This window comes from Capra hircus, unplaced genomic scaffold (assembly GCF_001704415.2).
Source record: "Capra hircus breed San Clemente unplaced genomic scaffold, ASM170441v1, whole genome shotgun sequence".
In the NCBI taxonomy this organism is placed as follows: Eukaryota; Metazoa; Chordata; class Mammalia; order Artiodactyla; family Bovidae; genus Capra; species Capra hircus.
In genome coordinates, this window is record NW_017189740.1 from 197902 (window position 1) to 221713 (window position 23812).

The following is a 23812-nucleotide window of genomic DNA, read 5'->3' on the forward strand; positions in this document are numbered from 1 at the left end:
AGACTCTTGAGAGTCCCTTGGACTGCAAGGAGATCCAACCAGTCCATCCTAAAGGAGATCAGTCCTGAGTGTTTATTGGAAGGACTGATGTTGAAGCTGAAAGTCCAATACTTTGGCCACCTGATGTGAAGAGCTGAGTCATTGGAAAAGACCCTCATGCTGGGAAAGATTGAAGGCAGGAGAAGGGGGCGACAGAGGATAAGATGGTTGGATGGCATCACCGACTCAATGGACATGGGTTTGGGTGGTCTCCGGGAGTTGGTGATGGACAGGGAGGCCTGGCGTGCTGTGGTTCATGGGGTCGCAATAGAGTTGGACATGACTGAGTGACTGAACTAAACTGATTCTGACTGGTGTGAGATGATACCTCATTGTAGTTTTGATTTGCATTTCTCTAATAATGAGCGATGTTGAGCATCTTTTCATGTGTTTATTAGCCATCTGTATATCTTCTTTGGAGAAATGTCTTTTCAGTTCTTTTGCCCATTTTTTTTGATTGGGTTTTTGGTTTTTCTGATATTGAGCTACATGAGCTGCATTAATTCTTTGTCGCTAAGCCTTCTTTATGGTCCAGCTCTCACATCTGTACATGTTCAGTTCAGTTCAGTCCCTCAGTCGTGTCCGACTCTTTGCGACCCCATGAATCGCAGCATGCCAGGCCTCCCTGTTCATCACCATCTCCCAGAGTTCACTCAGACTCACGTCCATCTGGAAAAATCATAGCTTTGACTAGATGGACTTTTGTTGGCAAAGTCAAGTTTCTGCTTTTTAATATGCTGTCTAGGTTTGTCATGGGCTTCCCTGGTGGCTCAGATGGTAAAAAACCTGCCTGCAATATGATAGACCTGGGTTCAATCCCTGGGTTGGGAAGATCTCTTGGAGATGGGAATGGCAAGCCACTCCAGTAGTCTCACCTGGAGAATCCCATGGAGAGAGGAGCCTGGTGGGCTACAGTCTGTGGGGTTGCCAAGAGGCAGACACAACTGAGTGACTAACACTTTCACAGGTTTGTCATAGCTTTTTTTCCAAGGGACAGGTGTCTTTTAATTTCCTGACTGCAGTCACTGTCCTCAGTGATTTTGGAGCCCAAGAAAATAAAGTTTGTCACTGTTTGCATTGTTTCCCTATCTATTTGCCATGAAGTGATGGGACTGGATGCCATGATCTTTGTTTTTAGAATGTTGAGTTTTAAGCCAACCTTTTCACTCTCCTCTTTTGCCTTCATCAAGAGGCTCTTTAGTTCCTCTTTGCTTTTTGCCATAAGGGTGGTTTCATCTGCATATCTGAGGTCACTGATACTTCTCTCAGAAATCTTGATTCCAGCTTGTGAATCATCCAGCCTGGCATTTTGCATTATGTACTCTGCATATGAGTTAAATAAATGGGGTGACAATATACAGCCTTAACATACACCTTTCCAAATATTTGGAGGTTCCTTAAAGACCTAAAAATAGAGCTACCACATGATTGAGCAATCCCATTACTGCAAATATGCAGAAAAAATCATAATTCAAAAAGTTATGTGCACCTAATGTTTATAGCAGCACTATTTGCAATAGCCAGGATATCTAAGTAACATAATTATTCATCAACAGATGAATAGATAAAGAATATGTGGTGCATTTTTCCAATGGAATATTACTCAGCCATAAAAAGAATAAAATAAATCCATTTGCATTGACATGAATGGGCTTAGAAATTGTTATACTGAATGAAGTTAAAGAAAGACAAATATCATATTATATCACTTAGATGGAGGGATTCCCAGTGGTTCCATTGGTAAAGAACCCACCTGCCAATGCAGGAGACATAAGAGATGTGAGTTTGATACCTGGGTCAGGAAGTCCCCTTGGAATAGGAAATAGCAACCCACTCTAATATGCTTGCCTAGAAAATTCCATGGACAGGGGAGACTGGTAGCCTGGCAGCCTGTGACAGTCCATGGGTCACAAAGAGTGGGACACAACTGAGCGCGCATGCACACACACACATACACACATCACCTAGATGTACAATCTAAAGAAATGGTACAAATGAACTTATTTACAGAACAGGAATAAAGTCACAGATACAGAAAACAAACTTATGGTTGCAAAGAAGAAGGTAGGGGGAGGGATAAATTGAAAGATTGGGATTGACATATAATAACACTACTATATATAAAATAGATAATTAATAAGAACCTCCTGTATAGTACAGGGAACTCTACTCAATACTGTGTAGTGATCTATATGGGCAAAGAATCTAAAAAAGAGTGGATATATGAATATATATGACTGATTCACTTTGCTATACAGCAGAAAATAACACAACATTGTAAATCAACTATACTCCAATAAAAATTAATTTTAAAAAAGGAAAAGAAAGAAAAAGGAAAAGTACTGTAAATTAACTACACTTCAATAAAAAATTGAGAGCACCCCGCTACAAAAGATAAAAATCTTCTGCATAATGAAGGAAATCATTAAAGTGAAAAGCCAACCTACCTAGTGGGAGAAGGTTTTTGCAAAAGATATATCAGATAAAGGTTAATATCTAAAATATATGAAGAACTCATGTAACTCAACAGCAACAAAAGACAAGCTACCTGATTTTAAAATGGGCAGAGGATCTGAATAGACATTTTTCCAAAGATGACAAACATGCAGATGGTGACAGGCACATGAAAATATGTTCAACATCACTAATTATCCAAACATCACTAATTATCAAAACTACAATGAGACATCACCTCACACCTGTTAGAATGGTTAGAATACAGCATTCTTGGGGCTGGTGCACGGGGATGACCCAGAGAGATGTTAGGGGGAGGGAGGTGGGAGGGGGGTTCATGTTTGGGAACGCATGTACACCCGTGGTGGATTCATGTCAATGTATGGCAAAAGCAATACAGTATTGTAATTAAAATAAAGTAAAAATAAAAATTAAAAAAAAGATAAGGAATAACAAATGTTGGAGAGGAATTAAAGAAAAGGAAACATTTTCACACTGTTGGTGGGAATGTAAATTGGTGCAACCACTTTGGAAAACAGTACAGAAATTCCTTTAAAAATTAAGACTAGAATTACCATATAACTCAGCTTTCACTTCTGGATATTTATCCAAAGAAAGTGCTAAGTCACTTCAGTCATGCCTGACTCTTTGCGACCATTTGGATTGTAGCCTACCAGGCCCCTCTGTCCATGGAATTCTCCAGGCAAGAATACTAGAGTGGATTGCCACGCTCTCCTCCAGGGTCTTTTCCTAACCCAGGGATGGAACCTGTGTCTCTTATGTCTCCTGCATTGGCAGGTGGGTTCTTACCACTAGCGCCACTTGGGAAGCCCATCCGAAGAACATGAAAACACTAACTTGAAAATATATATGGAATCATATGTTCATCATAGCATTATTTACAAGAGTCAAGACATGAAAACAACCTAAGTTTTCATCAATGGATGGCTGGATAAAAAAGATGTGGAGACAACATGGCTGGACCTTGAGGATATTATGCTTAGTGAAATAAGTCAGAAAGAGAAAGAGAAATACTGTATGATGTTACTCATATGTAAAATCTAAACAAAACAAAACCAAGGAACAAACAAAACAAAAACAAATGCATGGATACACAGAACAAATTACCAGAGGGGAAGGGAATTGGAGGTGGGTGAAATAGATGAAGGTCAATTGTACAGAGAGATGGTAATTAGACTTGTGTTGATTACTCTATACCATATATAGATGTTGAACTATAATGTTGTGCATCTGAAATTTATAAAATAAAAATTATTTTCTCTGTAGGAAAAATCCTAACTTTTGAAAAGAATAAATATAAAAGATTTGATGAGAGAGGAAATATTTAATCACTGGAATTACTCAGAAATGAGGATTATGATGTTGATAAAATAAGAGTTGCTTTTAAAAATAAACTATTTTTAGAACAGTTTTTGGTTCACAGCAAGGCTGAATGGAAAGTTCGGTGAGTTCCCACATACCCTTTGCCCCACATGCACAAGCTCCGACACAATCCATATCCCACACTACATAGTACATTTGTTACAATTAACTAAAAACTGTTCCAAACAGAAATCACCAGACCCAGATGGAGTTAGAAATTTAAAACACAGTGCCATTTAATGACCCAGATAACCATGATGGTGTGATCACTCACCTAGAACAAGGAATCCTGGAGTGTGAAGTTAAGTGGGCCTTAGGAAGCATCACTACAAACAAAGCTGGGAGAGGTGATGGAACTCCAGCTGAGCTATTTCAAATCCTAAAAGATGAAGCTGTGAAGGTGCTGCACTCAATATGCCAGCAAATTTGGAAAACTCAGCAGTGACCACAGGACTGGAAAAGGTCAGTTTTCATTCCAATCCCAAAGGCAGTGCCAAAGAATGTTCAGACTACCAGACAATTGTGCTTATTTCACATGCTAGCAAGGTAATGCTCAAAATCCTTTGCTGGTGTCCAGCCCTGGTGGATCCAGGGAATTCGAAGGGGGGATAGAGTCGGCATCTTAGGAAATAATTATTTAATCAGAAATATAAAGAGAGATTAGGAAAGAATAGTGTAGTAGGAAAATTAGTGGAGAAAAGAGGCTGGATAACTTGGTTTACGTGGAAAACCAATAAAGTTCCAAGACAAGGAACTTGCACCACCTACGTAGGCCACCGGCGCCTGCTTGAATAGCGGAGGGTGCTCTACCTTGGGCTTCCTCTCCTGTGGGTCTTAGAAGCCAGGGCAAATAAGTAGACGTGGTGAGCTTCCACACTCCAGATGGGAATTCAGCCTGAAAAAGAGAGGGAGGGAGAGGGAGAAAAAGAGAGAGAGAGTTGACACGGGGGAGGCCAAGCTTGTGCAAAAACCCCATAACTTTATTTTTAAAAGGTGTTTATATACCCTAAGTTTTACATAATGGAAGATACAGAGTCATTCATGCAGGGGCAGCAGTCCTGACCCTTTCTGTATATCTTTTTGCATACAAAAGGTATCAGGTGATTTACATTATCTTCTGTCCAAGAGGCCTGTTAACACTTTATGGATCTCTTCCTTAATGAATGTTAATCTCATTTCCCCTGAAGTGTTTTTCTTTAATCTGCATCACCCTCGAAGCACTAACGTTACATCCCTATAGAACAAAGGTGCAGTGGGTTATAACAAAGAAGGTACTTAACTCAAAGATCTATATTGCTACTTGTTTTTTTTTTCTATATACCAACTATATCAACAAATAAAATATATGAAAATTTGGCAGCAAGTATTGGCTCATCAATGAAAACCTTAATCAGTTTTATTCTAATGATTTTGACTCCTCGGAAGCCCCTACATTCCTAGGATGTTTTGAGCTTCCTGTGCCTCTTGTGGTTGGGAGGCCGCAAACAATCACATGTGCAAGCTGTAAGAGTCCTGTAGGCAGGCTAGAAAGCCATCAGAGGGGTTTTTGGATTGAAATACTCTTATTATGCCCAGGAGACTTATCTAAAAGCTCTAAATTAACTTTTTCCAGAAAAAGGTGGTGGGGGGACAGCCCCCTGTTAATGTCAGAAGTGTAAGCGAAAAGCATAATGCAGTATGGGAGGCAGACTCTGGTTTTGGGGGTAGATGCTTGAGAAAATTCAGCAAGGCTCCCTTAAGGCCGGACTCGCCTTTGCCTGTTGGACCCCTTAACCTCATGACCTTTGCCATGGGTGGGACTCCTCTTGCTGGCTCCCAGCAATCCTTCAAGCTAGGCCTCAATAGTGCATGAACCAAGAACTTCCAGGTATACAAGCTGGATTTAGAAAAGGCAGAGGAAACAGAGATTAAATTGCTAACATCCACTGGATCATAGATAAAGCAAGAGAGTTTCAGAAAAACATCTATATCTGCTTCATTGACTGCTGAAGCCTTTGACTGTGTTCAGTTCAGTTCAGTCACTCAGTCGTGTCCAACTCTTTGCGACCCCATGAATCGCAGCACGCCAGGCCTCCCTGTCCATCACCATCTCCTGGAGTTCACTCAGACTCACGTCCATTGAGTCAGTGATGCCATCCAGCCAGCTCATCCTCGGTCGTTCCCTTCTCCTCCCACCCCCAATCCCTCCCAGCATCAGAGTCTTTTCCAATGAGTCAACTCTTCATATGAGGTGGCCAAAGTACTGGAGCTTCAGCTTTTGCATCATTCCTTCCAAAGAAATCCCAGGGTTGATCTCCTTCAGAATGGACTGGTTGGATCTCCGTGCAGTCCAAGGGACTCTCAAGAGTCTTCTCCAGCATCGCAGTTCAAAAGCATCAATTCTTTAGCACTCAGCCTTCTTCACAGTCCAACTCTCACATCCATACATGACCGCAGGAAAAACCATAGCCTTGACTAGACGGACCTTAGTCGGCAAAGTAATGTCTCTGCTTTTGAATATGCTATCTAGGTTGGTCATAACTTTTCTTCCAAGGAGTAAGCGTCTTTTAATTTCATGGCTGCAGTCACCATCTGCAGTGATTTTGGAGCCAAAAAAAATAAAGTATGACACTGTTTCTACTGTTTCCCCATCTATTTCCTATGAAGTGATGGGACCAGATGCCATGATCTTCATGTTCTGAATGTTGAGCTTTAAGCCAACTTTTTCACTCTCCACTTTTGCTTTCATCAAGAGGCTTTTTAGTTCCTGTTCACTTTCTGCCATAAGGGTGGTGTCATCTGCATATCTGAGGTTATTGATATCTCTCCCGGCAATCTTGATTCCAGCTTGTGCTTCTTCCAGTCCAGCATTTCTCATGATGTACTCTTCATATAAGGTAAATAAATAGGGTGACAATATACAGCCTTGACGTACTCCTTTGACTGTGTGGGTCACAACAAACTGTAGAAAATTCTTAAAGAGATGGGAATACAAGACCACTTTAGCTGCCTCCTGAGAAACCTGTTTGCAGGTCAAGAAACAACAGTTAGAACTGGACATGGAACCACAGACTGGTTCCAAATTGGGAAAGGAGAACATTAAAGCTATGTATTGTCACCCTTATATGCAGAGTACATTATGCAAAATGCCAGGCTAGAAGACTCACAAGCTAGAATCAAGACTGCCAGGAGAAATATCAACAACGTCAGACATGTGGATGACACCACTCTAATGGCAGAAAGTGAAGAAGACCTAAAGAGCTTATCGATGAAGGTGAAGGAGGAGAGTGAAAAAGTTGGCTTAAAACTCAACATTCAGAAAACTATGATGATGGCATCTGATCCCATCACTTCGTGGCAAATAGATGGGGAAATAATGGAAACATGACAGACTTTATTTTCTTGGGCTCCAAAATCACTGTGGACAGTGACTGCAGCCATGAAATTAAAAGATGCTTGTTCCTTGGAAGAAAAGCTATGACAAACGTAGACAGAGTATTAAAAAGCAGAGACATTGCTGACAAAGGGCTGGATAGTCAAAGCTATGGTTTTTCCAATAGTTCATAACTGATGAAGAATTGTTATCTAAAATATACAAAGAACTCTTAAAATTCAGCAGCAAGAAAATTCACAACTTGATTAAGAAATGGTTTAAAGATCTGAACAGATACCTCAGCAATAAAGAGTTACAGATGGAAATAAGCATATGAAAAGATGCTCTACCTCATATGTCACCAGAGAAATATAAATGAAAGCAATAATTAGATATCACTGCATATCATTAGAATTGATAAATTCTGAAACACCGATAACATCAGCTGCTGGTGAGAATATGGAGCAACAGAAACTCTTATTCATTGCCAGTGGGAATGCAAGATGGTACAACCACTTTGGAAGACATTTTGGAGGTTTCTTACAAAACTATACTCCTAATCACACAATCCAGCAATCATACTCATTGGTGTTTACTCAAAGTAATCGAAAACTTCTGTCCACAAAAATCTGCACATAGATGTTTACTCTTAATCGTCAAAACTTGAATGCAACCAAGGTATACTTCAGTAGGTAAATGAATACATAAACTATGGCTTATCCAGACAACGGGTTCATGGGGAATCACTTCAGTCATGTCCAGCTCTTTGCAACCCTTTGAACTGTTCATGGGATTCTCCAAGCAAGAATACTGGAGTGGGTTGCATGCCCTCCTCCCAGGGATCTTCCTGACCCACGGATCGAACCTGGGTTCGATTGTGACTCCTGCATTGTTAGGGGGGTTCTTTACCACTAATGCCACCTGGGAAGCCCATCCAAAGAACATGAAAATACTAATTTGAAAATATATGTGGACTCATATGTTCATCACAGCATTATTTACAAGAGCCAAGACATGAAAACAACCTAAATGTTCATCAGTGGATGACTGGATTAAAAAAATGTGGAGACAACATGGATGGACCTTGAGGATATTCTGCTAAGTGAAATAAGTCAGAAAGGGAAATACTGTATGCTTTTACTCATACATAAAAAAATCTCTGTACCTCCCTCTACGTTTTGCTGTGAATCTGAAACTGCTCTGAAAAGCAAATTATGTTTTAAAAAATTGTCAGACTCAAGTTCCAACATTTACATAATCACATTAAACCACATGGTCTAAATACATCAAATAGATGACAGAAAGTGGAAGAGTGAATTAAAAAAAATGACTCAATTGTATCACATGCTTGATACACTTCAAATATAATGATTTAAGTATATTGAAAGCAAACAGGAATATCATTGAAGCTTTATTTGTAATAGTAAAAAAGTTGTAAACAGTCAAATTGTCCTTTACTAAAGGAATGATTAAAGAAACTGCTTCTTGCATACCATGGATTACTTGTTGCTCACTCGCTCAGTCTTGTCTGACTATTTGCGACCCCATGGACTGAAGCAAGCCAGGCTTCCCTGTCCATCATCAACTCCCAAAGCTTACTCAAACTCATGTCCATTGACTTAGTGATGCCATCCAACCATCTTGTCCTCTGTCATCCGCATCTCCTCCTGCCTTCAATCTTTACCAGCATCATTCCTATAAGGTGGCCAAAATATTGGAGCTTCAGCTTCAGCATTATTCCTTCCAATGAATATTCAGGACTAATTTCCTTTAGGATTTAAGATGGTAGGCACTGAGAGAGGGCATCAGAGGGCATACAGACTGAAACCACAATCACAGACAACAGGATAATCTGATCACATGAACCACAGCTTTGTCTAATTCAATGAAACTAAGCCATGCTGTGTGGGGCCACCCAAGATGGATGGGTCATGGTGGAGAGGTCTGACAGAATGTAGTCCACTGGAGAAGGGAATGGCAAACCACTTCAGTGTTCTTGCCTTGAGAACCCCATGAACAGTATGGAAAGGCAAAAAGATAGGACACTGAAAGATGAACTCCCCAGGTTGGTAGGTACCCAATATGCTATTGGAGATCAGTGGAGAAACAACTCCAGAAAGAATGAAGGGATGGAGCCAAAGCAAAAACAACACCCAGTTGTGGATGGGACTGGTGATGGAAGCTAGGTTTGATACTGTAAAAAGCAATATTGCCTAGGAACCTGGAATGTTAGGTCCATGAATCAAGACAAGTTGGAAGTGGTCAAACAGGAGATGACAAGAGTGAACATCAACATTCTAAGAATCAGCGGACTAAGATGGACTGGAATGGGTGAATTTAACTCAGATGACCATTATATCTACTACTGTGAGCAGGAATCCCTTAGAAGAAATGGAGTAGCCATCATAGTCAACAAAAGAGTCCAAAATGTGGTACTTGGATATAATCTCAAAAATGACAGAATGATCTCTGTTTATTTCCAAGGGAAACCATTCAATATCATGGTAATCCAAGTCTATGCCCCAACCAGTAATGCTGAAGAAATCAAAGATGAACAGTTCTATGAAGACCTACAAGAGCTTCTAGAGCTAACACCCCCAAAAGATGCCCTTTTCATTATAGGGGACTGGAATGCAAAAGTAGGAAGTCAAGAAATACCTGGAATAACAGACAAATTTGGCCTTGGAGTAACTGAACGAAGCAGGGCAAAGGCTAATAGAATTCTGCTAAGAGAATGCATTGGTCATAGCAAACACCCTCTTCCAGCAACACAAGAGAAGACTCTACACATGGACAGCACCAGATAGTCGACACCAACATCAGATTGATTATATTCTTTGCAGCCAAAGATGGAGAAGCTCTATACAGTCAGCAAAAACAAGACCAGGAGCTGACTGTAACTCAGATCATGAACTCCTTATTGCTGAATTCAGACTGAAATTGAAGAAAGTGGAGAAAACCACTAGACCATTCAGTTATGACCTAAATCATATCCCTTATGATTATACAGTGGAAGTGAGAAATAGATTTAAGGGACTAGATCTGACAGACAGAGTGCCTGATGAACTATGGACAGAGGTTCATGACATTGTACAGGAGAGAGGGATCAAGACCATCCCCAAGAAAAATAAATGCAAGAAAGCAAAATGGATGTCTGGAGAGGCCTTAAAAATAGCTATGAAAAGAAAGGAAGTGAAAAGCAAAGGAGAAAAGGAAAGATATACCCATTTGAATGCAGAGTTCCAAAGAATGGAAAGGCAGATAAGAAAGCCTTCCTCAGAGATCAATGCAAAGAAATAGAGGAAAACAACAGAATGGGAAAGACTAGTGATCTCTTCAAGAAAATTAGAGATACCATGGGAACATTTCATGCAAAGATGGGCTCAATGAAGGACAGAAGTGATATGTACCTAACAGAAACAAAAGATATTAAGAAGAGGTGGCAAGAAAACACAGAAGAACTGTACAAAAAAGATCTTCACAACCCAGATAATTATGATGGTGTGATCACTCACCTAGAGCCAGACATCCTGGAATGTGGAGTCAAGTGGGCCTTAGAAAGCATCACTACGAACAAAGCTAGTGGAGGTGATGGAATTCCAGTTGAGCTATGTCAAATCCTGAAAGATGATGCTGTGACACTCAATATGCCAGCAAATTTGGAAAACTCAGCAGTGGCCACAGGACGGGAAAAGGTCAGTTTTCATTGCAATCCTAAAGGAAGGCAATGCGAAAGAATGCTCAAACTACCACACAATTGCACTCAGCTCACATGAAATGGCAACCTACTCCAGTACTCTTGCCTGGAAAATTCCATGGACAGAGGAGCCTGGTAGGGTCCATGGGGTCGTGAAGAGTCAGACACGACTGAGTGACTTCACTTTCACTTTCACACGTTAGTAAAGTGATGCTTAAAATTCTCCAAGCCAGGCTTCAGGAATACGTGAACCATGAACTTCCAGATGTTCTAGTTCGTTTCAGAAAAGGCAGAGGAACCAGCGAACAAAATGCCAACATCCGCTGGATCATCGAAGAAGCAAGAGAGTTCAGAAAAACATCTATTTCTGCTTTATTGACTATGCCAAAGCCTTTGACTGTGTGGATCACAGGAAACTCTGGAAAATTCTGACAGAGACGGGAATACCAGACCACCTGACCTGCCTCTTGAGAAATCTGTATGCAGGTCAGGAAGCAACAGTTAGAACTGGACATGGAACAACAGACTGGTTCCAAATAGGAAAAGGAGTACGTCAAGGCCGTATATTGTCACCCTACTTATTTAACTTATATGCAGGGTACAGCATGAGAAACACTGGGCTGGAAGAAGCACAAGCTGGAATCAAGATTGCCGGGAGTATCAATAACCTCAGATATGCAGATGACACCACCCTTATGGCAGAAAGTGAAGAAAAACTAAAGAGCCTCTTGATGAAAGTAAAAGAGGAGAGTAAATGTTGGCTTAAAACTCAACATTCAGAAAACGAAGATCATGGCATCCAGTCCCATCACTTCATGGCAAATAGATGGGGAAATAATGGAAACAGTGACAAACTATTTTTCTGGGCTCCAAAATCACTGCAGATGGGACTGCAGCCATAAAATTGAAAGATGCTTACTCCTTGAAAGGAAAATTATGACCAACCTAGATAGAATATTCAAAAGCAGAGACATTACCTTGCCAACAAAGGTCTGTCTAGTCAAACCTATGGTTTTTCCAGTGGTCATGTATGGATGTGAGAGTTGGACTATAAAGAAAGCTGAGTGATGAAGAATTGATGCTTTTGAACTGTGGTGTTGGATAAGACTCTTGAGAGTCCCTTGGACTGCAAAGAGATCCAACCAGTCCATCCTAAAGGAGATCAGTCCTGGGTGCTCATTGGAAGGACTGATGTGAAGCTGAAAGTCTAATACTTTGGCCAACTGAAGTGAAGAGCTGAATCACTGGAAAAGACCCTGATGCTAGGAAAGATTGAGGGCAGAAGGAGAAAGGGACGACAGAGGATAAGATGGTTGGATGGCATCACCGACTCAATGGACACGGGTTTGGGTGGACTCTGGGAGTTGGTGATGGACAGGGTGGCCTGGAGTGCTGTGGTTCATGGGGTCTCAAAGAGTCGGACACGACTGAGTGACTGAACTGCAAGGGACTGTTAAGGGTCTTCTCCAGCACCACAGTTCAAAGACATCAATTCTTCAGCTTTCAGCTTTCTCTTCTCTCTTCTTCAGAAAAAGAGGGGAAGTTAAATGCAAAGGTCCAACTCTCACATCCATAAACGGCTACTGGATAAACCATAGCTTTGACTAGATGGACCTTTGTTGGCAAAGTGATGTCTCTGCTTTTTATTATGATGTCTAGGTTTGTCATTGCTTTTATTCCAAGGAGCAAGCATCTTTTAATTTCATGGCTGCAGTCACCATCTGCAGCGATTTTCGAGCAAGAAAATAAAGTCTGTCACTCTGTCCACTGTTTCCGTATCTATCTGCCATGAAGTGATGGGCCTGGATATGCCATGATATTCGTTTTTTGAATATTGAGTTTTAAGCCAACTTTTTCACTCTCCTCTTTCAATTTCATCAAGAGGCTCTTAAGCTCCTCTCGCCTTCTTCTGTAGGGTGGAGTCATCTGCATTTCTGAGCTAATTGATGTTTCTCCTGGCAATCTTGATTTCAGCTTGTGCATCATCCAGCCTGACATTTTGCATGATGTACTCTGCATAGAAGTTAAGTAAGCAGGGTGGTAATATACAGTCTTGACATACTGCTTTCCTGATTTTGAACCAGTCTGTGGTTTCATGTCCAGTTCTAAATGTTGCTTCTTGACCTGCAAACAGGTTTCTCAGGAGACAGCTAAGGTGGTCTTTTACTCCCATCTCCTTAAGAATTTTCCACAGTTTGCTGTGATCCACACAGTCAAAGCCTTTAGCATAGTCAATGAAGAAGAAGTAAATGTTTTTCTGGAATTCTCTTCATTTTTTGGTAATCCAACGTATGTTGGCAATTTGATTTCTGTTTCCTCTGTCTTTTCTAAATCCAACTTGAACATCTGGAGGTTCTTGGTTTACATACTGTTGAAGCCATTCAGGTAGGATCTAAATTAAATCCCTTATGATTACACAGTGAAAATGACAAATAGATTCAAGGGATTAGATCTGATAGACAGAGTCCCTGAAGAACAATGGGCAGAGGTTTGTAACATTGTACAGGAGGTGGTGATCAAAACCATCCCCAAGAAAACGAAATGCAAAAAGTTTGCCTGAGGAGGCCTTACAAGTAGTTGAGAAAAGAAGAGAATTGAAAGGCAAAGGAGAAAAGGAAACATATACCCACCTGAATGCACAGTTCCAAAGAATAGCAAGAAGAGATAAGAAAGCCTTCCTAAGTGATCAGTGCAAAGAAATATGGAAAACAACAGAATAGGAAAGACTAGAGTTCTCTTCAAGGAAATTAGAGCTACCAAGGGAATATTGCATGTAAAGATGGGCACAATAAAGGACAGAAATGGTATGGACCTAACAGAAGCAGAAGAGATTAAGAAGAGGTGGCAAGAATACACAGAAGAACTATACAAAAAAGATCTTCATGGCCCATATAACCATGATGGTGTGATTAATTACCTAGAGCCAGACATCCTGGAGTGCAAAGTCAAGTGGGCTTTAGGAAGCATCACTATGAACAAAACTAGTGGAGGTGATACAATTCCAGCTGAGCTATTTCAAATCCTAAAAGACGATGCTGTGAAGGTGCTGCCCTCAGTATGAGAGCAAATTTGGAAAACTCAGCAGTGGCCACAGGACTGGAAAAGGTCAGTTTTCATTCCAATCCCAAAGAAAGGCAATGCCAAAGAATGTTCAAACTACTGTACAATTGCACTCATTTTATATGGATTAGTACTCAGCAATAAAAATGAACAAAGTCTTCATACATGCATTAATTTGTATGGTTTAAAGGGCATTATTCATAGTGAAAACATCCTATATCCAAAAGTATTATACAGTATGATTGCGCATATGTAGTTTTCTTGAAATAGCAGTGTTATACTATTGGAGAAGAGACAATTGGTTTCCATGGGCTGGAATTGTGAGTGTAGAGGTGATTATAGAGGTGATGACGGAATGTTTGTATATCTTGTCTACACTCATAAAAGACTGACAGAACTATACTAAAACATTGTATCAACATCAGTTGATATGGTATCATAGTAACTCCTGGGTGCAACTGGATGAAGCCAACACAGACATTTCTGTACTGTTTTTGCAACTTTGTACACTTTAAGTGGGTGAATTTCATGGTATGTGAATTATATCTCGATAAAGTTTTTTTTTTTTTTTTTGGAAAAGGAAGTTACAGCTTATGAGCAATGTGATGTGATTTATTAAGTTGAATGTTTGGGAGTATTAGAAACTTTTCACAAACAACTGATATCTGTATTTACTGAATCCATTATTAATTTAATTAAACAACACATAAATCCCTATCGACAGCCTAATTCTGTGAGATCTGCCTTTCTTCTGTGAAAACCAAGCAGGCAGTGTCTTCAGTGGCAGTTCTAAGTCCCCACACATCCCCACTGCACAGATGAAGAAACTGAGATCTTGAGATGGGATGGCACTAGCAAATTAGTAAGTCAGTGGCAGAACAGTGACTAGAATTAGAATCTCCTAACCCCTTGTCCAAGGCTCTTACCACTGGACAACTTTTCCTTAACCTTCTTACTATCTGTTGCTTCCTCCTCCTTTCTGCTCACTCCTCCTTCAAAACAGCCATTTCAATTATTTGCTTCATAAATTAAAAAATTATCTTCCTTCTCTATCTCCTTCCCTTCCTCCTCTCTTCCATGTCTTTTCCTCTTCTTCTATTCCTTCATCACTTCCTCCCTTCCTATTAAAAAAAAAAAAAAACAGGTCTACTATTTTCTTGGGGAGTGAGTTCAACTGGTTCTTTGTAGTCTACTGTAATCAAGGCCAGACTTTCCCCTCAACTCCCACCATTCTTCAAAATGTCAGATTCATCCTCTGGGGATTGCTTTACGAGCCCTAGGCAGTTAGGATGACAGATCTGGAAGCAGTTAGAGGAAGTCTGTCACACAAGAATGAGTTGAAGTGGGTTGAGGCAATTGCCATTCCACACAAACCTGGGGCTATGCACCTTCTTGGTTTCTTAATCTTCTCCTTGACCCCTCTTCTCAGTGCTGCTGAGTGTCTATATTCAAAGTAGGAAGCATGCATTTAAATCATTGCTTGGATGGAGGGCCACTATTTTTTCCACTAGTAAGGATATTTTATCCACTAATAAGGATACTAGTCTGTCTTGTGGGCTTCCCAGGTAGCTCAGTGGTAAAGAAACCGGCTGCCAATGCAGGAGATGCAGGATTCAATCCCTGGGTCAGGAAGATTCCCTGGAAAAGGAAATGACAACCCAGTCCAGTATTCTTGCCTGGGAAATCACATGGACAGATGAGCTTGGTGGGCTACAGTCCATCGGGTCGCAAAGGCTTAGTGACTAAACAACAAGACTGTCTTGTATTTTCAGTCTTTATTTTTCATTATTTAGAAGGTGAGTCATGTCCAGATATTGGAATGAAGGAGAGAAGAGGCCTTCAGCAGCAAGTGATATGGGTAGAGAGTGTGGAGAAACTTATTGATTAATGCCTGAAGTCTTGCCACAGGGTATACTGTCATAAGGAAACACATAGGGCCTTAGGTAGGCGTGGGTGCTCTGTGGGATAATGTGGTCCAACATAGTCTTCTCCACAACTTGGAGAGCTGTCCTCTTCAGGAAACCAGATCTGGGCTGACTATCCAGTTCTGACTTACATGCTGTCTCTCTGCTTTTGTCTCTCTCTCATCACTTGCTAAATCATATTTCTGTATTTGAAATAACAGAACAGACTATCAGCTCCAGGATGTCTCTCTTACATGCAAAGGATTGCTTCTCCTTTCTTTCCTTCTTCAGTGTTTCTATATGGCTGATCTATTTCTGCAATCTTTATATTCAGCTTAGTGATCAGATCTACTCCTTCTTTCTCTTCTCTCTTCTCATTTTTTTCTTTTCACTATTTCACCTGGAAGGTGACTAGAGTTGAGGCTGTCACTATGGTGTATCCAGGATGAGAGATGTGTGGAGCCTGATGTAGGAAGCACCATGGATCAATCAGTTGAGAGCATAACCAATTCTAAGACGCTGCTTGGACCTGGAAAAGACACAACCATAATGTGTGCACTCTTGGTGAGTCTCCCATAGGAATTATGAGCTGTGTGAACAGTTGTAGCACTTGGTGTTTCTTCCACTGAGGCAGAAGGCCCAGGCAAGTGAGAAGACAGGCTCCACATTTTGAATCAGTGATTTGATTCATTCACTCATTGATCCATCAGGTATTATTGAATATATACTGAGAAAGAACACCAAGTGAACCAAAGAAAAATGTGAACTTAATTCAATCTGGGTGGGACAACGGTGTGAGAGAGTTTTCAGTTCAGTTCAGCCCCTCAGTCATGTCCGACTCTTTGCAACCCCATGGACTGCAGCACCCCAGGCCTACCTGTCCATCAACAACTCCAGGAGTTTACTCAAACTCATGTGCATTGAGTCAGTGATGCCATCCAGCCATCTCATCCTCTGTCGTCCCCTTCTCCTCCTGCCTTCAATCTTTCTGAGCATCAGGGTCTTTTCAAATGAGTCAGTTCTTCACATCAGGTGGCCAAAGTATTGGAGTTTCAGCTTCAGCATCAGTCCTTCCAGTGAATATTCAGGACTGCTTTCCTTTAGGATGGACTGGTTGGATCTCCTAGCAGTCCAAGGGACTCTCAAGAGTCTTCTCCAATACCACAGTTCAAAAGTATCAATTCTTCAGTGCTCAGCTTTCTTTACAGTCCAACTCTCACATCCATACATGACTACTGGAAAAACCATAGCTTTGACTAGATGGACCTTTGTTGGCAAGGTAATGTCTCTGCTTCTTAATAAGCTGTCCAGGTTGGGCAAAACTTTTCTTCCAAGGAGTAAGCATCTTTTAATTTCATGGCTGCAGTCACCATCTGCAGTGATTTTGGAGCTCAAAAAATAAAATTTGTCACTGTTTCCATTGTTTCCCTATCTATTTGCCATGAAGTGATGGGACAAGATGCCATGATCTTTTTTTTCTGAGTGTTGGAGAAGACTCTTGAGAGTCCCTTGGACTGCAAAGAGATCCAACCAGTCCATTCTGAAGGAGATCAACCCTGAGATTTCTTTGGAAGGAATGACGCTAAAGCTGAAACTCCAGTACTTTTGCCACCTCATGCGAAGAGTTGACTCATTGGAAAAGACTTTGATGCTGGGAGTCATTGGGGGCAGGAGGAAAAGGGGACGACAGAGGATGAGATGGCTGGATGGCATCACTGACTCGATGGACATGAATCTGAGTGAACTCCGGGAGATGGTGATGGACAGGGAGGCCTGGTGTGCTGTGATTCAGGGGGTCACAAAGAGTCAGACACCACTGAGCAACTGAACTGAACTGAACTGAAGGTTGAGTTGGGTTAGGTTTTAAGCCAACCTTTTCACTCTCCTCTTTCACTTTCACCAGGAGGCTCTTTAGCTCTTCTTTACTTCCTATCATAAGGGTGGTGTCATCTGCATATCTGAGGTTATTGATATTTCTCCTGCCAATCTTGATTCCAGCTTGTGCTTCCTCCAGTCCAGCATTTCTCATGACGTACTCTGCATATAAGGTAAATAAGCAGGGTGACAATATACAGCCTTGATGTACTCCTTTCCTGACTCGGTCCACTCTGTTGTTCCATGTCTGGTTCTAACTGTTGCTTCTTGACCTGCATACAGATTTCTCAAGAGGCAGGTCAGGTGATCTGGTATTCCCATTTCTTGAAGAATTTTCCACAGTTTGTTGTGATCCACACAGTCAAAGGTTTTGGCATAGTCAATAAAGCAGAAGTAGATGTTTTTCTGGAACTCTTGGGCTTTTTCAATGATCCAAGTCTCCAAAATCACTGCAGATGGTGACTGCAGCCATGAAATTAAAACACTTACTCCTTGGAAGAAAAGTTATGACCAACTTAGATAGCATATTGAAAAGCAGAGACATTACTTTGCCAACTAAGGTACATATAGTCAAGGCTATGGTTTTTCCAGAAGTCATGTATGGATGTGAGAGTTGGACTGTGAAGAAGGCTGAGCGCCAAAGAATTGATGCTTTTGAACTGTGGTGTTGGATAAGACTCTTGAGAGTCCCTTGGACTGCAAGGAGATCCAACCAGTCCATTCTGAAGGAGATCAGCCCTGGGATTTATTTGGGAGGAATGATGCTGAAGCTGAAACTCCAGTACTTTGGCCAACTCATGCGAAGAGCTGACTCAATGGAAAAGACTGTGATGCTGGGGGGGGATTGCGGGCAGGAGGAGAAGGGGATGACAGAGGATGAGATGGCTGGATGGCATCACTGACTCGATGGACGTGAGTCTGAGTGAACTCCGGGAGATGGTGATGGACAGGGAGGCCTGGCATGCTGTGATTCATGGGGTCACAAAGAGTCGGACACGACTGAGCGACTGAACTGAACTGAACTGAACTGAATGGATGCTGGCAATTTAATCTCTGGTAGAGAGTTTCAGGGAGTTACAAACAATGACATGGTGAGAAGAGTCTATAATTACCTTGAATCCTGAGGTTTCTTGCTAGCTAGAAGCTATTACTCTTGGCTGAGACTGAAGAAGAGGTGGTGGTTAGTTGATGAGGATAGGTGTAAAGGATGTGGTGATTGTGGGCTATGTCGACCTTGAGCTTCTGCCAGGTGACCATGTGGGGCTGTCCAGTGGACAGTAGGAAACATGTCTATTAGCAAAGGGGCCTGGGCTGGACATCATGTTAGGCTGCATTAATAGGGATCATTGGAGACCATAGGTTTAATTTAAAAAGATTATTGTTTATGTGAAAAGATGCTCCACATTGCAAATTATTCAGTTCAGTTCAGTCACTCAGTCGTGTCCAACTCTTTGCAATCCCATGGACTGCAGCACCCCAGACCTTCTTGTCCATCACCAACTCCCAGAGCTTGCTCAACCTCATGTCCATCAAGTCGGTGATGCCATCCAACCAGTTCATCCTCTATGGTCCCTTTCTCCTTCTGCCTTCAATCTTTCCCAGCATCAGGGACTTTTCAAATGAGTCAGTTTTTCACATCAGGTGGCCAAAGCATTAGAGCTTCAGCTACAGCATCAGTCCTTCCAATGAATATTCAGGACTGCTTTCCTTTAGAATGGACTGGTTGGATCTCCTAGCAGTCCAAGGGACTCTCAAGAGTCTTCTCCAACACCACAGTTCAAAATAATCAATGCTTTGGCACTTAGCTTTCTTTGTAGTCCATCTCTCACCTCCATACATGACTACTGGAAAAGCCATAGCTTTGTCTAGACAGGCATTTGTTGGCAAAGTAATGTTTCTGCTTTTTAATATGCTGTCTAGGTTGGTCATATATTTTCTTCCAAGGAGCAAGCATCTTTTAATTTCATGGCCGCAATCACCATCTGCAGTGATTTTGGAGCCCCTCAAAGCCACTGTTTCCATTGTTTCCTCATCTATTTGCCATGAAGTGATGGGACCAGTTGCCATGATCTTAGTTTTTTGAATGTCAAGTTTTAAGCCAACTTTCACTCTCCTCTTTTACCTTCATCAAGAAGCTCTTTAGTTCTCCTTTGCTTTCTGCCATAAGGGTGGTGTCATCTGCATATCTAAGGTTATTGATATTTCTCCCAGCAATCTTGATTCCAGCTTGTGCTTCATCCAGCCCATCATTTTGCATGATATACTTTGCATAGAAGTTAAATAAGCAGGGTGACAATATACAGCCTTGATGTACTCCTTTCCCGACTTGGAACCAGTCTGTTGTTCCATATCTGGTTTTAACTATTGCTTCTTGACCTGCATACAGATTTCTCAGGAAGCAGGAAAGGTGGTCTGGTATTCCCATCTCTTGAAGAATTTTCCACAGTTTGTTGTGATCCACACAGTGAAAATCTTTGGCGTAGTTAATAAAGCAGAAATAGGTGTTTTTCTGGAACTCTCAGAAAAATACAAATCAAAACCACAATGAGGGATCACCTCACATTGATCAGAATGGCTATCATTAAAAGTATACAAAGAATAAGTGTTGGAGAGGATGTGGAGAGAATGGAACCCTCCTACACTGTTGGTGAGAATGTAAACTGGTACAGCCACTATGGAGAACAGTATGAAAGTTCCTTTAAAAAACTAAAGATAGAGTTACCATAGGATCTTGCTATCCCACTTCTGGCCATATATCTGGAGAAAACCATAAATTGAAAAGTACACGCACCCCAATGTTCATAGCAGCTATATTTACAATATCCAAGACATGGAAGCAACCTGAATGCCCATCAGCAGAAAAATGGATAAATAAGATATGGTATACACAATGAAATACTACTCAGCCATGAAAAAGAATGAAAGAATGCCACTTTCAGCAACATGGACAGATCTAGAGATGATGATACTAAGTGAAGTAAGTCAGACAAAGAAACACAAATATCATACGTTTTCTCTTATATGTGAAATCTGAAATATGACACAAATTAACTTATCTATGGAACAGAAATAGTCTTGTGAACATAGAGAACAGACCTGTGGTTCCCAAGGGTGAAGGGGATAGGAGAAGAGTTGATCGGGAGTTTGGGATTAGCAGATGTAAACTATTACATGTAGGATGGATAACAAAAGGGTCCTATTGTATAGCACAGGGAAATATATTCAATATCCTGTGATAAACCATAAAAGAAAAGAATTTTCTTTTTTTAAAAAAAAGACTGTTGGTTAGATAGTGGCCTACATGCTATAGGATGCCATCTCCTCTCCTGAAAACACAGCTAGAAACTAAAGTTGCACTAAGATTAAATTTAAGAAACACTTAAATGGGAGAAAGTTTTCTTGTATTTAAATTTATTTTTTCTGTGTATTTGTGGCTCATGTATTGTTGTTGTTCAGCCTCTCGGTCATGTCTGACTCTTTGTGACCCCATGGAATACACTATACAGTTATAATAATGACATTTCCATCTTATACTTGTTATGTCAAGACACTTTTAAGACTTTGCTCTTGATAGTCATTGCCAAGACTGAGCTTACAACCTTTCACCACATCCCCCAATATGCAGAAACTTATCTCCTCAAGCCTAACGTGTGAGTTTTAGGCAGTTGGCAGATCTTTGGTAACAAAAATTCAGGATAAATAGATCAGAGACCCGAAGACAACTTTGGGCTCAGGTACTTGAAGGCTGGAATTCTATATGATGCATAATTTACCTAGTGGATAGTGGCTGTCAAAATTTTAGATGTGGAATCTCTTATTCCAAGTGAAGCCTTCCACAGAAATCCACTTCACAAATATAAACAAGGCTGAACACTCTGGTGGAAGTGAGGTCTGTAATCCCAGAGTTCTGCCTACCCACTCACAGAAGTTGGCTCTGACACTCAGCCACAGCACTCCAAAGACTTCCTGACCACAGCTGGGAAGGCTCTGTCCTGGAAGACCCTTCTTCAGACATGGACCTTATGCTCCTGCACAGACACCTATCTGTGTGGACTCCATTCTGTCCAATGCACTAACTTCTAAACTTACTGTCTGGGTTTCCAGCACCATCAACAAATATCACCTTAACCTCTGCATTCTTAACATAAGTTATGATCCTGTTTCTTGTTTCCCAAATTCTTCATTGCCCAGAGAGTTTATTTCTGGACTTGTTAATCAGCTCCACTGATCAGTTTGTCTACTGTTTAATCAATAACACAGAATATTTTTTTTAATTTTTATTTATCTTTTAATGGAAGGATAATAGCTGTATAGAATTCTGTTGTTTTCTGTCAAACATCAGGAAGAATCATCCATGGGTATACACTGATTACTACAACCTGTTCTTAAAATCAGGTATTTTAAGAAAGTAGAATTTTATCCTACTGTTTTTTTTCCTATTTAGAAAAATTTATTGAACATAATTCCTGCATCACAGTTATTGAAAGAAAAACTTAATTTTCCCTGAAAGCACCCTGTCATTTTACATGATCTATACCTTAAAAGTTTTCATATTAAAAATACAGGTTAAATATGAAATTAGTAAAGTGCAGCATATAAAACATCATGCTGAGCAAGATCAAGTCCAAAAGAAAAGTTACCATGTATCAATAGAATAGTTCCCACAGTATTTAAGATGTTTCCTATGTAAATCATATTTGAATGCAACTTTTAGAACCATATTTAAATGTATTTTGCAATTTGTTAACTAAGCATCCACGTTTTCCTTCCACCACATAATCTGTTCCTCTGATTATGTTGGCAACATCTGCTAGGATCCACAAAATGCAGCAAGATCAGTTATTTCTCATGATTCGAGAAATCTGGTTCACCTTTAGTGTAGTTTCCTGAGATTTCTGCCCCACTGAAGTAAAAACCAGGATTTTCTTTCTGGAATCTCCCTAATGTAAATTTTCTCTGCATTTGGTCTTGAACCCAAGGGTGAGCTGCATATTCATATTCTAGAAGAGAAGTCCAACAATTTGCTGCATCTCTCCTCATCTTTGTAAGAACAATACAGATCATTTTTCTATCCTCCAGAGTCCATGTTCCCTCATTAGCTATTGCAGAGTCAGAGTTTGCCCCGCCCCTACCTTGAGGATCTTGTGGCCACCCATAGCCAGTGCCACATGCTTGCTCTGCAGGCTGCACTGGCTATCCTGGGTGCAAGTGCCTGACGGTATTTGAACTTCAGTGAACACCTCCTCCAAGGTCTGGTACCACTGGCCCCATGGTGTTCCACATGAAACCACCCCACTGCAAGCCTCAAATGGGGCTGACATACTCTAGTCGCCTCCTGGCCATGGTGGCACCGAGCAAGCAGCTATTGTACTTTTTCATAATTGTTTTAGCTATTCTTGTTCTTTTGCCCTTCCATTAGTTTTTTTTGTCCTCCCATAAACTTTTTGAATCGCTTGTTTATATCTACAAAAAAAAATTCTGCTGAAATTTTGATTGACATTGCTTTAAATGTATGGATCAATTTAGTGAAAACAGACATCATCACTACGTTGAGTTGGCCAATCTATGATACTTATCTCTATTTATTTACTATTTATTTAGGTCTCGATTTCTTTCATTAGCATTTTGTAGCTTTCAACACATAGATCTTGTGCATGTCTTGTTAGATTTATACCTAAATGTTGCAATTTTGGAAAATGGTAAGTTTTTTTCTGAAGAGGAAATTCATATATCAATGGAGATAATTTAAAAGATTTCTTGTTACATATGAAATGAAACTTAGTGGATATTTCTGGGCACATAACTTTTCAGCTGAAACAAAAGCCTTCTAAAACTTCAAATTTTTATAATAACTTAGGAATCTATTTGAGCACTATGGAAGCAACATATACTCATCACGGAAATCAGAGCATTTGAATCAGTTCTAATGAGGTGGATGAAACTGGAGCCTACTATACAGAAAGAATTAAATCAGAAAGAAAAACACCAATACAGTATACTAACACATATATATGGAATTTAGAAAGATGGTAACAATGATGCTATATG

General features: G+C 40.6%; 1 pseudogene; it reads right to left on the bottom strand.

The window, feature by feature from the left end:
• Positions 1–22603: 22603 nt before the first annotated feature.
• LOC102172609 lies at positions 22604–23085 on the bottom strand (annotated as a pseudogene).
• Between the last annotated feature and the right edge of the window lie 727 nt (positions 23086–23812).